The 13,066-nt window shown below is 43.4% G+C and overlaps 1 protein-coding gene across 1 annotated transcript in view; it reads right to left on the reverse strand.

Annotated features, from left to right (window-relative positions):
* Positions 1-13,066, reverse strand: part of LOC132383593 (lysophospholipid acyltransferase 2-like) — a 97,626-nt gene that overhangs the window by 44,147 nt on the left and 40,413 nt on the right. The window lies entirely within an intron of this gene.

The following is a 13,066-nucleotide window of genomic DNA, read 5'->3' on the forward strand; positions in this document are numbered from 1 at the left end:
CAGATTGATTAGTATCTCAGAGAGGGCAGAGAACCCCACCCAGATCCCAATCAAGCTACTGAGTGGTTCTGGAATTTTCCAGTTAAAATGCTTTGCAAATGTCATGTAGTTAGAGCAGGGCATGGCAAATCTTATTGCTCAAGACTAAGGTTAAGTCCTCCTCCAGAAGCAAGTCACATCCATACCGTTTCTATGGTGACGTCAATATTTGGAATAATTTCTGCACAGGAAGAGACAAAATATTCCAGGCACTCAGTGATGAGTAAGGTTTCTGCCTACTCTCAACACAGATGGTGAGAGATTGAGGGAATCCACATTAGCCCTGACTCAGCAGTTAACACTCGCAATTCTGAGGCACAGAGTCACAGAAAAGTACAGCACAGAAACAGGCCCACCAAGTCCATTCCGTACCATTTAATCTGTCTGGTCCCATTGACCTGCACCCAGACCATAGCCCTCCCATCCATGTACCTATCCATGACCCTTAAACCATGACCTCTAGTTCTAGTCTCACCCAACCTCAGTGGAAAAAAAACCCATTTATACTTACCCTATCTATATCCTTCAAAATTTTGTATACCTCTGTCCAATCTCCCCTTAATCTTTTATGTTCTATAGAATAAAGTTCTAACTTATTCAATCTTTCCTTGTAACTCAGGTCTTCCAGTCCCACAACATCCTTGTAAATTTTCTCTGTAGGCTACGGGATATCAACTGATATCAAAGTTCAAAGTACATTTACTATCAAAGTATGAATACAGTATACACCCACACAAAGGACCAATTAAAAATAGACACGCACACATACAACAGAGCAACACACACAAAATGCTGGAGGAGCTTAACAGGCCAAGGAAGCATCTACGGAAATGAACAAACAGCCGATGTTTTGGGCCGAAACTCTTCTTCACAAAGTCCATCAAACAGCCGATGTGTGTAAAAAAAATTGTGCAAACCATAAAAGTAGTAAACAAACTACACCCAGTTATTCACCGAGTCCCCAAAAGTGAGTCCACAGCCGCGGAGCCAGTTCAGTGCTGAGGGGAGTGAATCAGGTCCAGGAGCCTGACAGATGCAGGCCACAGCCGCGAAGCCAGTTCAGTGCTGACGGGAGTGAATCAGGTCCAGGAGCCTGACAGATGCAGGCCACAGCCGCGGAGCCAGTTGAGTGCTGACGGGAGTGAATCAGGTCCAGGAGCCTGACAGATGCAGGCCACAGCCGCGAAGCCAGTTCAGTGCTGACGGGAGTGAATCAGGTCCAGGAGCCTGACAGATGCAGGCCACAGCCGCGGAGCCAGTTCAGTGCTGACGGGAGTGAATCAGGTCCAGGAGCCTGACAGATGCAGGCCACAGCCGCGAAGCCAGTTCAGTGCTGACGGGAGTGAATCAGGTCCAGGAGCCTGACAGATGCAGGCCACAGCCGCGGAGCCAGTTCAGTGCTGACGGGAGTGAATCAGGTCCAGGAGCCTGACAGATGCAGGCCACAGCCGCGGAGCCAGTTCAGTGCTGACGGGAGTGAATCAGGTCCAGGAGCCTGACAGATGCAGGCCACAGCCGCGGAGCCAGTTCAGTGCTGACGGGAGTGAATCAGGTCCAGGAGCCTGACAGATGCAGGCCACAGCCGCGGAGCCAGTTCAGTGCTGACGGGAGTGAATCAGGTCCAGGAGCCTGACAGATGCAGGCCACAGCCGCGGAGCCAGTTCAGTGCTGACGGGAGTGAATCAGGTCCAGGAGCCTGACAGATGCAGGCCACAGCCGCGGAGCCAGTTCAGTGCTGACGGGAGTGAATCAGGTCCAGGAGCCTGACAGATGCAGGCCACAGCCGCGGAGCCAGTTCAGTGCTGACGGGAGTGAATCAGGTCCAGGAGCCTGACAGATGCAGGCCACAGCCATGGAGCCAGTTCAGTGCTGACGGGAGTGAATCAGGTCCCGGAGCCTGACAGATGCAGGCCACAGCCACAGACCCAGCTGAGGTGAGACCAGTGTTGATACTCACTGCCTCACAGTTACATCTAATGCTTACCAGTCATCATGGTTAGATACAAATCCTTGATATACCAGCATGCAATCCTTCCAATATCATGAAACCAAGTGACCTGGTCCTTTTCCACTGGGAGCTCCTTGTGGATTCCCATCCTATGTTTCAGCATCCCAGCGGCTCAAAAACCACACCACTGCAAGGTACAAGGCCCATTTCCAGAAAAGTTGGGATATTTTCCAAAATGCAATAAAAACAAAAATCTGTGATACATTAATTCACATGAACCTTTATTTAACTGACAAAAGTACAAAGAAAAGATTTTCAATAGTTTTACTGACCAACTTAATTGTATTTTATAAATATACACTAATTTAGAATTTGATGGCTGCAACACACTCAACAAAAGATGGGACAGAGGCATGTTTACCATTGTGTTACATCATCTTTACTTTTAATGACACTTTTTAATCGTTTTGGAACTGAGGATACTAATTGTAGTAGATTTGCAACTGGAAATTTTGTCCATTCTTGCTTGATATAAGACTTCAGCTGCTCAACAGTCCGTAGTCTCCATTGTCTGATTCTCCTCTTCATGATGCACCATACATTTTCAATAGGAGATAGATCTGGACTGGCAGCAGGCCAGTCAAGCACACGCACTCTGTGTCTACAAAGCCAAGCCATGCAGAATGTGGTCTAACATTGTCCTGCTGAAATAAGCATGGACGTCCCGGGAAGAGACGTCGCCTTGATGGCAACATATGTCTCTCTAAAATCCTAATATATGCCTCAGAGTAAATGGTACCTTCACATACATGCAACTCATCCATGCCGTGGGCACTGATGCACCCCCATACCATCACAGATGCTGGCTTTTGCACCTTTCGCTGATAACAATCAGGATGGTTGTTTTCATCTTTGGCACGGAGAACTCGACGCCCGTTTTTTCTGAAAACTAGCTGAAATGTGGACTCATTTGACCACAGCACATGGTTCCACAGTCTTTCTGTCCATCTGACATGAGCTCGGGCCCAGAAAACTCGCTGGCGTTTCTGCATAGAGTTGATGTATGGCTTCCTCCTTGCGTTTCAAGTTTCAAGTTGCATTTCTGGATGCAGCGACAGACTGTGTTAAGTGACAATGGTTTTCCAAAGTACTCCCGAGCCCAGGTGGCTATAATTGTCACAGTAGCATGACAGGCAGTGCTGCCCGAGGGCTCGAAGATCACGCGCATTCAACAGTGGTTTCCGACTTTGCCCTTTACACACTGAGATGTCTCTGAATCCTCTGAATCTTTTCACAATATTATGTACTGTAGATGTTGAAAGACCTAAATTCTTTGCAATCTTGCATTGAGAAATGTTCCTTTTGAACTGACAAACAATTCTCTCATGAATTTTGGCACAAAGGGGTGAGTCATGACCCATCCTTGCTTGCAAACACTGCGCCTTTGATGGAGGCTACTTTTATACCCAGTCTTGATACCTCACCTGCTACCAATTAGCCTGCTTAATGTGGAGTCTTCCAAACCGGTGTTACTTGAATATGCTGTGCACTTTTCAATCTTATTTTAACTCTGTCCCAACTTTTGTTGAGTGTGTTGCAGCCATCAAATTCTAAATCTGTGTATATTTACAAAATACAATTAAGTTGGTCAGTAAAACTATTGAAAATCTTTTCTTTGTACTTTTGTCAGTTAAATAAAGGTTCACGTGAATTAATGCATCACAGATTTTTGTTTTTATTGCATTTTGGAAAATATCCCAACTTTTCTGGAAATGAGTTTTGTATTTTTGAACACTTCAAGGCAATGTAGGGCTACATAATTAAAATTCTTTCTTGTACACAATTTTTAAGCCACACCAAGCGCATTTTCTCTTTTGCTCCCAGCGACTTTTACTGTGGGTGTACTGAACGTGGCTGTATTTAGTCCTGGGTAAGTGACACCAAGTTAGAGTCTAATACCAACAAATCATATTCTTCATGCACTTGTTGAACCTAATGGGTGGCAGGATGGAGTCGTCTCTACCAAGGAAGGGGCAGGCATTTTGAGCCCTCCTTCCTGATGTTCAATGTCAATGATGCAGGGAGGTACATCTCTATGAAAGGAAGTGTAAGGCATTCCTTCCCTCTGTTAGCTTGCTGGTCGCCCTTGGGCAAGCGTAACACCTGCTTAGCCCCTCCCCCTATTGCAGTATAAAAGTTGCATTGTTTGCTGTGTAACCAAAACTATGTAGTCAGCTTTGTGTTTGCTATTTGCTATGCATGTATCCAATTTAGTAGAATGAAATCTCTATATTGTCTCTGTACTATTGAACACATCAGTGACTTAAGAATGTAGCCAAATAAGAAGAGAATGGTGTGTTAATGAGAGGTAGCTAAGAGATGTAGATTAGAACATGATTAAGTTAATGGTTAGGAACAACAGTGGCTGATGTACTAGTGATACACAACTGCAGACTATTAGCTAATACAACTAAACCAGGAGATTGCTATAAAAAATGCTATGTACAAGAATCGGTGGGCAATCAGCAACTAGCTCAATGACTGTCTCAGCTTTGATTTGCAAATTAAAGTTTAACCCTTCTTGAAGAATCTTCTGCGTCTCCTGGTTGTTTGTGGGGCACGAGAAACCACGACAAAATTGGCGACCGCAGCAGGACCGGAAAGAGACCTGCGGAAAGGAAACGGCAAATTGGGGAAGCTTCCCAGTCCTCTAGGGACCCCCACAAGGCTAACAGAATTAAGGGTGCACCCAAACAAAAGGTAAGCGCTTTTTGCGACAATTTGGACTAAGAATTCTGTTGGTTTTGGGGAGGTGTCTCAGAAGTGTGGAACCACTGCCGAAGGGTCTCTCCGGTCCAAAGAATCTGGCAGAATTGGGGGTTAACAGGAGGCTCAGAGGATTGATCAAGAGAACTGAAGTGAGGGCAAGTACAAATAAGTTAATAAGAGGTTAAGCGAAGAAAAATTCCACGTGGTGTTGGTAAGTCCCTGTGGACACCGCTTCGTATGAAACGAAGGTCTGAACGGGCAGGGAAAGGAAAAATAGAGAAAATCCTCGTGGATACCGCCTTAAGAGATAAGGGTCTGAATCGACGAGGTGCATAGAGAAAATCCCTGTGGAAACCTCTTCGTATGAAACGAAGGTCTGAACGGGCAGGGAAAGGAAAAATAGAGAAAATCCTCGTGGATACCGCCTTAAGAGATAAAGGTCTGAATAGACGAGGTGCAAAGAAAAAGTTCTGTGGATACCGCTCCGAGTAGAGGTCTGTACGGGCAGAACAGAATAGGAAACAAGGACAGTCCAATATATAGTTTAAAGCACTGGTAGATAGACGATAGACTAGGCATAGAATTAGAGTAAATAATATTATCCAGTAAACGAACTGTGAATCTCTGAAATACCTTAAAAAGAGAGAACAACATGACAGATAAAGGAATGGCAGTAGAGATTCTGAGCAAAAAAATCCCGGTAAATAAATCTGAGATCACAAAAACTTCAGAAAAATGGGAAAAAAGAACCAAAAACCTGGTCACAAAATGGCCAAGAGAAGGAACGTTTGATGTAAGCTTGTGCAAAGAAATGGAGGCACTAATTAAAAATTACAAACCAAAAGATAAATCTAAGCGGGCAAAAAAGAGAACGAGAAATGGAAGTGCTAAAACTCTTCAGAACGGAGGGAGAAAAGCTGAGGAGGACAGGTAGAATATTGATTACAAGCGAGGAAGACACTAAGGTGCTGGAGAAACAGCCTGTTAGAGAGAGAGGAAGGTACAGTGAGAAGCTGGCTTCAGCTCCATACCCGGATGTGAAAGAAACAGAAAAGCCCCCTCCCTATAATGAGGAAGAAACCCCTAAGCAGTGCCCCCTGCTGAGAGGAACAGTAAATATGCAGGGAGAAGTACATGTTTGGGATAATGAGGAGGAAAAAAAGACAATACGAGAAGGAAAAAGCGGTGATATGGAAGGAGATACAGGCAGAACAAGGTGGAACAGGCAAAGAGAGAAATGAAAGAAGAGATTGAACGGATGAAATACTTGAGAGAGGAAAAGGAGTATGAGGAGTATCGGTTATACCATAGAAATGAACAGACTAGAAAAGAAAGTGGCTCATCAAGGCAGGAAGAGATGAGGCATTCAAGAGGAAGTGGGAAAAGGATAGGAGATTAGAGTCTTGGAGAAACACGAGAGAGAAGGGAATCAAGCACGAGTAAGGATCATGAGGAGTCCCTGCCACAGGTGTACAGACACGGAAGAAAGAGAAGGTGACTCATTGGAGGAGCAAGAGTTAAGTGGAGAGAGAGAGGATGAGAGAATTTGTGGGGAAGAGGTAGGAGGCAGAAGCCTAGAAGAGCAGAAGGAGGAGGTAGGGAAGCGACTTGCGGAAGTAGAGAGAGAGAGCTAGATAAGTCACTGAGAGGGGATTGCCAGAGGAGATGCGAAAAATACTCCAGGGGCCAAACAAGTATTGAATCAGGACAGAAAGGAAGGACTCCACAGGGAGACCGAGGGAAGAAGAGGACCCCAGAGAAATTTGTGTGGGAGGCAGTAAAGACATACCCTGAGACAGATGGGGAGTCAGGCGAGGAGGAGAGCCAGGGCAGGTGGGAAGAAGGAGGAAGAATGATGCCGTTGTTAGTTAAAGGATCAGGACAAGTGCAGTATATCTCTTGGGGATCTCAGGACCTAGAAGGGCTGAAAAATACTGCCTAATCTACATGAAGGAGCAGGGAAATGGATTAGAGCCTTTGAAGAAGAAACGGCTAGACGATTATTGGCTATGGGAGATTTGAAGACACTGTTGATAAGGTTGATGGGAACCTCCAAATTTAACGAACTAATGGAAATGGCTGGCATAGTAAACTCGAACGACCCGAGAACTGATGGAGACGGGTTTGACAGAGTGAGGCAGAGGGTATGGCAGGCCCTCAGGAAGCTTTACCCACCCAAAGTGGACCCCAAAGCCTTAAAGGAGGATCCACTGGGAGACACTGAAAACCCAGCAGCCTACGTAGAAAACCAGTTGAAAAGATGGAGACTGGAGACTGAGCAAGAGGTGGAAAATAGCTTATTTATCACCACACTGTTCCGACATAGCATTTTGGATGCAATGCCTCCGCAAGTAAAATCCAAACTGGAGGAAGTGGTTGGGCTGACGTCAATGACCTCACAAGAATTTAGAGACCACGTAGTCCATGCGGTTGAGAAATACCGGAAAGATAAATGAAGGTTGGAAGAGGTGCAAAGAAAGTTAATACAAATGCAGCTCGAAGAACTCAAAAAGAAGGAAAAAGAGAAAAGCAAAAAGAGCAGAATTAGTCCATTTGGTCCATCAATTTTGCTGCCATTCAATCAAAGCTGATCTTTTCTTCCCATCCTTAGTCCTCTCCCATAGCCTCTGATGCCATGCCCAATCAAGAACCTATCAATCTCTGCCTTAAATATTACCCAATGACCTGGCCTCCACAGCTGCCTGTGGTGACAAATTTCACAAAGTCACCATCCTCTGGCTCAAAAAGCTTCTCCACATCTCTGCCGTAAATGGATGCCCCTCTACCCTGAGGCTGTGCCCTCTTGTCCTAGACTCCCCCACCATGGGAAACATCCTTTCCACATCTACTCTGTCTAGGCCTTTCAACAGTCAAAAGGTTTCAATGTGATCCCCCCCCCCCAACCCTTCCAAATTCGAGTACAGACCCAGAGCTATCAAATGTTCCTCGTATGATAACCCTTTCATTCACAGAATCATCCTTGTGAACCTTCTCTGAACCCTGTCCAATGCCAGCATGTTTTCTTTGATGACGAACCCAGAACTGCTCACATTACTCAAGGTGAAGCCTCACCAGTGCCTTATAAAGCCTCAGCATCACATCCCTGCTCTTGTATTCTAGACCTCTTGAAATGAATGCTAGCATTGCATTTGCCTTCTTCCCCACCAACTCTACCTGCAAGTGAATCTTTGGGGTGTTCTGCACAAGGACTCCCAAAGTCCCTTTGCATCTCAGGTTTTTGGATTTTTCTCCTCATTTAGAAAATAGTCTGCATATTTATTAGGTTAGCTGGAGGCACAGTGACATTAGCACTGGACTCCAGAATGGAGGTTCCTGGATTCGAATCCAATCGGGCCGTTCCCAAGTACGCTTTCCATCCGTGCCGGGTTGAGTGTTGAGCTTGCAGGTCAACCTCGTAAAATAAAGAAAAATACTGCAAAATGTCTGTGTGAGGAGTGGCGCATCACACAGTCTTTCGTTCCATGCCTCGTAAGGCATGAAAATGCCCGACGCTGGCCTTTCAGGCCTGAGTCAACGTCATCATCACCATCATCTACTAAAGTACATGACCTTGCATTTTCCAACATTGTACTTCATTTGCCACATTCTTGCCCATTCTGCTAATCTGTCTAAGAACTTCTGAGGCCTGTTTCCTCAACACTACCTCCCCCTCCACTAGTCTTCATATCGTCTGCAAACTTGGCAACAAAACCATCTATTCCATCATCTGAATCATTGAAATGCAGCAGAAAAAGCAGTCCCAACACACCAGCCCCCCTGGAATGCCGCTCGTCACTAGAAGCCACCCAGAAAAGGATCCTTTTATTCCCACTCGCTGCCTCCTACCAATCAGCCAACATTCTAGCCATGCCAGTATCTTTTCTGTAATCCCATGGGCTCTTAAGTTGGTAAGCAGCCTCATGTGTGGCACCTTGTCAAAGGTCTTATGGAAGTCCAAACATAACATCCACTGCATCCCCTTTATCTATTCTACTTGTAATCTCCTTAAAGAATTCCAACAGGTCTGTCAGGCAAGATTTACTCTTAAGGAAACCATACTAACTTTATCTTATCTTGCTCTGTGTCACCAAGTACTCATCCTTAACGATTTATGTCAACATCTTCCCAACCACTGAGGTCAGGCCAACTGGTCTATAATTTCCTTTCTGCTGCTTTCCTCCTTTCTTAAGGAGTGGAGTGACATCTGCAATTTTTCAGTCTCTGGCACTATGCCAGAGTCCAATGATTCTTAAAAGATTATTACTAATGCACCCACAATCTCTACCACCACCTCTTTCAGACATCTGGCACATTGCTAGTGTCTTCCACAGTGAAGGCAGATGCAAAATACTCATTTAGTTCGCCTGACATCTCCTTGTCCCCCCTCATCATTTCTCTGACCTCATTTTCTAAAGGTTCTATATCCACTCTCATCGCTTTTATTTTATTTTTTTAAAAATATACTGGTAAAAGCTTTTGCTATCCACTTTGATATTGTTTGCTAGCTTACTTTCATTTTTCATCTTTTCCTTATTAATTATTCTTTTAGTTGCTCTCTGTAGGTTTTTTAAAGCTTCCCAATCCTCTATCTTCCTGCTAATTGCATTTACATTAGCTTTGGCTTCCCTCATCAGCCACAGTTGTACTATTTTGCCATTTGAGTATTTCTTCGTTTTTGGAATACATCTATCCTGCACTGACCTCATTCTTTCCTGGAAACTCTTGCCATTGCTGCTCTGCTGTCATCCCTGCCAGCATCTCCTTCCAATTTACAATGGCCTATTTTTCTCTCATACCACTGTAATTTCCTTTACTCCACTGAATTGTTTGGACATCAATTTAGGCGCCAAGCCAGATTGAAGAGGTCAGAGTCATGGGCCGAAGACAAGGGATAGACGAGTTCAGATCACTGCTCAAGTATGCTTAGCTCTGCACTGAGCTATGGGACGCTTGTGCGGACTACAGCTCAGAATGCTATTTGCTTGCAGGTTTCTTTTTCTCTGCACATTGTGTGTTCAACGGTTCGACAGTCTTTTTTTTAAAAATATGGGTTATTTTACTTTTTTAAGTTTTTAAATGGGCATGATGTGTTTTTGTCCCTCTGCACATTGGGTGTTCGACAATCCTTTTTTTATATGGCTTCTTTTGAGTTTGCTTGTATTGTGGCTGCTTGTTAGGCAACAAATCTGAAGATTGTATCAAGTGTGCATACTGTGATAAATGTACTTTGAATCTTTAAATTTTGATTCTGATTCTGAATTATTAAATAGTTAACTTGCTGCAACAGCTTTCTGCTTATTGCAAGTTCAGTCACATTCGCTAAACTTGCTAAGAAATAGTACTATAATTTGGCTTTTATCCAGCACTCCCTTCAACCAAAACCAATGTTTATTCATCTGTATGGTGGTTAAATGACATATTCCAAAAGTAATAATTTTTTTTTTGCTGTTGTCCACTGGAAAGGTGCCAGAATAGCTATAAAGCTTTAAAGAAAAATAATTGTTTTTCGTCTTCAATGAACTCTTGCGTTACAAAAATTGTCGTAGTAATGTAGAAAGTGTGTTCTGACTGTATGGAACACTTAGGGATATAGTGCCAAAGTTACAGAATTGGCAATCATTGTTCCTGAGCAGAATGGACAGACAGCAAAATCAAAGGAGTTGGGGATTCTCTGAATGAGATAACTTTTAAACACTAGATCTTTCTCCAGGAATCTGGACATCCTTCTTGAGGGAATGAAATTTTGTACCCAGCTCCCTATAATCTCAAGCTTCCAAAGCAAGATAGGATTGTTAATCCAGTGGGGATTACCACTGCCAATGACCATTTGAATCCAGGGCAGATTAGAAACCAGTATCCAGGTTCACAAAGGAGTCATTGGAAGAAGCTGCTCAGTCCATTATGCCACACTGGTTCATTGAAAAGCCATCCCATACCCTCACGTTCTTCTACGAACCTGAAATTTGACCATGATCAGCTGCAGCCCTACCAGAGATGAACCATCATTTCTGGAATCATACTCCACTACCTTCTTCTCCATGTCCAGATAAAAAATTTCTGCTCCTTCCCCTTCTAGACCCTTCACTAACCATTTTAAATCTATGAACAGGAACGAAGAGCCAATGTTTTGGGCCAAGATCCTTCGTCAGGTCCTGTTGAAGGGTTTCAGGCTGAGATGTCAGCTCTTTATTCCTCTCCGTTGATGCTGCTGAGTTCCTCCAGCATTTTGTGCGTGTTGCTCTGGAATTCCTGCATCTGCAGAATCTCTTGTGTTTCAATCTATGGCAGAGGGAATAGCTTGCCTCTGCCTACTCATTAATCTACTTCAAACAAACAACCACTTGAACTCAATAACAGTTTGAATGCAGACTGTTGAGGCTGTAAAGTCTGATTCAATTGCTTGGTGCTTTTGTGTAAAATAATCAAATTCCTCACTCCAGAATTCAAACACTTAGCGCTAACGTGGAGAGAATAGAGAGCTGGGAATGTCCTCCTTAGGGCAGACTGGAGAAGTTGGGACTATCCTTCTTAGGGCAGAATGGAAAATGGAAAAGAATGGAATGCCTCCCCTTAAGGCAGAGGGGAGAAGCTGGAGATGTTCTCCTTAGGACAGACTATAGTTGGGAATGTACTCTTGAAGGCACACTGGAGAAACTGGAAATGTCTTCCATAGGTCGGACTGGAGAAGATAGGAATGTCCTTCTTAGGGTAGACTGGAGTAAGGAAAATATAATAAAAATATTCCAAAAAATGTGAGATTTTCATAGAATAAATAAAGGATCTTGCATTGATTTGCAAAAGTTTCAGTAACTTCAAGGACAATTAAGTTAGTTGCTAAAAGGAAGTAGACATGGGAGGACATTTTCTTTCTCATTGATCTGGTAAGACTTGCTCTGTGTATGACAGAAATTCAACAGTAACTTTCAAGGAAATGGATCATTTCTCAGTAAAAAAAAAATTGCAATTTGAGGTCTTACCTTAAAAGCTACCACAGGCATGTGTTCTCTTTTGTTATTCTGATTCTTTAAGTTAATCTCATAATAACTGGTATCAAAATATTTTGATACCAAACTGGCTGCATTGTTAATTCCAAAGAAGATATCAGCAAACTACAAGACATTGCCAAGTTTACAGAATAGCTGCGTAGATGGAATATAGATATTGTAAATAAAAATCTGCGCAAAGCAGAACAACAAGACCCAAGGAATGAGAGAAATCATAAAAGATAGGTTGACAAGCTCAAAAATAGAAGCAAAGCAAAGATGTTGAGTGAAATGCACATGGAACCACAGTTGTGGTCCAATTTACAAAACAGGGCACAGAGACACTGGAGAAGATGCAGGAGAGATTTACAAGGATGAACCTGTTTGTGATGTAAAGATTTCTCTCTAACATACTCATCGCAGCATCCCAAGGGGGAGAAAAAAAACACTAGTTTATTTACAAACTTTTGTGGTCTGCTGGTGCACATTTTATGGTTTTATAAATTCATAGGGACAGGGCAATGAATTGTCATGCCACGAGCAAACTAAATCATTCTAAGTTCATTCCTGCCTTTTCATCCTAAGGTTTACGTACATCATATTCATCCCGAGGTTCCTGCACACCACCATTAACAGTAATTCTTTGTTTTATGTTAAAGCAATTGGATTCTATTTACTGCTATCACATTCACCAACACCCTCTGAGAGGACCACAAGCTTGGTAGGGTTTTAAACTTGCGTGCCTCAATGACCTGGAGAGCTATATTGGCTGGAGTCAGGGCTTCACGCTTTGACTGTTGGTAGGGTCACCTTGCCAAGCAAGTCAAAGGATAGAGGCCACTCAAGAAGTGGTCCACCAGTCCTCCAGATTCAGGGGTTCATCTCAGGGCTAACAACGTTGACTGATAAAACAAAATTGTTACAGAAACAGCAATAAGGACTCCTTCTTATATGGCCACAGATGGGCAGAGATGGAGGACCTTCATTACTGTCCTAAACTCCAGTGGCATAATGGTCAATTGTTTAATTTATCTTTCACCAGCACATCTCCATGCCTAATATCAATCAGGTCTTCTCCTGGATCACCAAAACTCCAATGCAACAATCATTACCAACATTAATTAATGGCCTGCATTTATATGGCTGGTCAGTATGAGAACACATACCAAACTCTCAATTGAAAGCTTTGAGGAGCACCCAAATTTTAAGGAAATTTTAGATTTTATATATTAGGTGAGATAAGGAGGCATAATAGTTTTGGGTAGCTCTCAACTGATGACTGTACAGAGAGGGGGGTTATGAGTGGAGATGACAATGCAATATGATC

The sequence above is a fragment of the Hypanus sabinus genome, chromosome 30, assembly GCF_030144855.1.
Source record: "Hypanus sabinus isolate sHypSab1 chromosome 30, sHypSab1.hap1, whole genome shotgun sequence".
NCBI classification, from domain to species: Eukaryota; Metazoa; Chordata; class Chondrichthyes; order Myliobatiformes; family Dasyatidae; genus Hypanus; species Hypanus sabinus.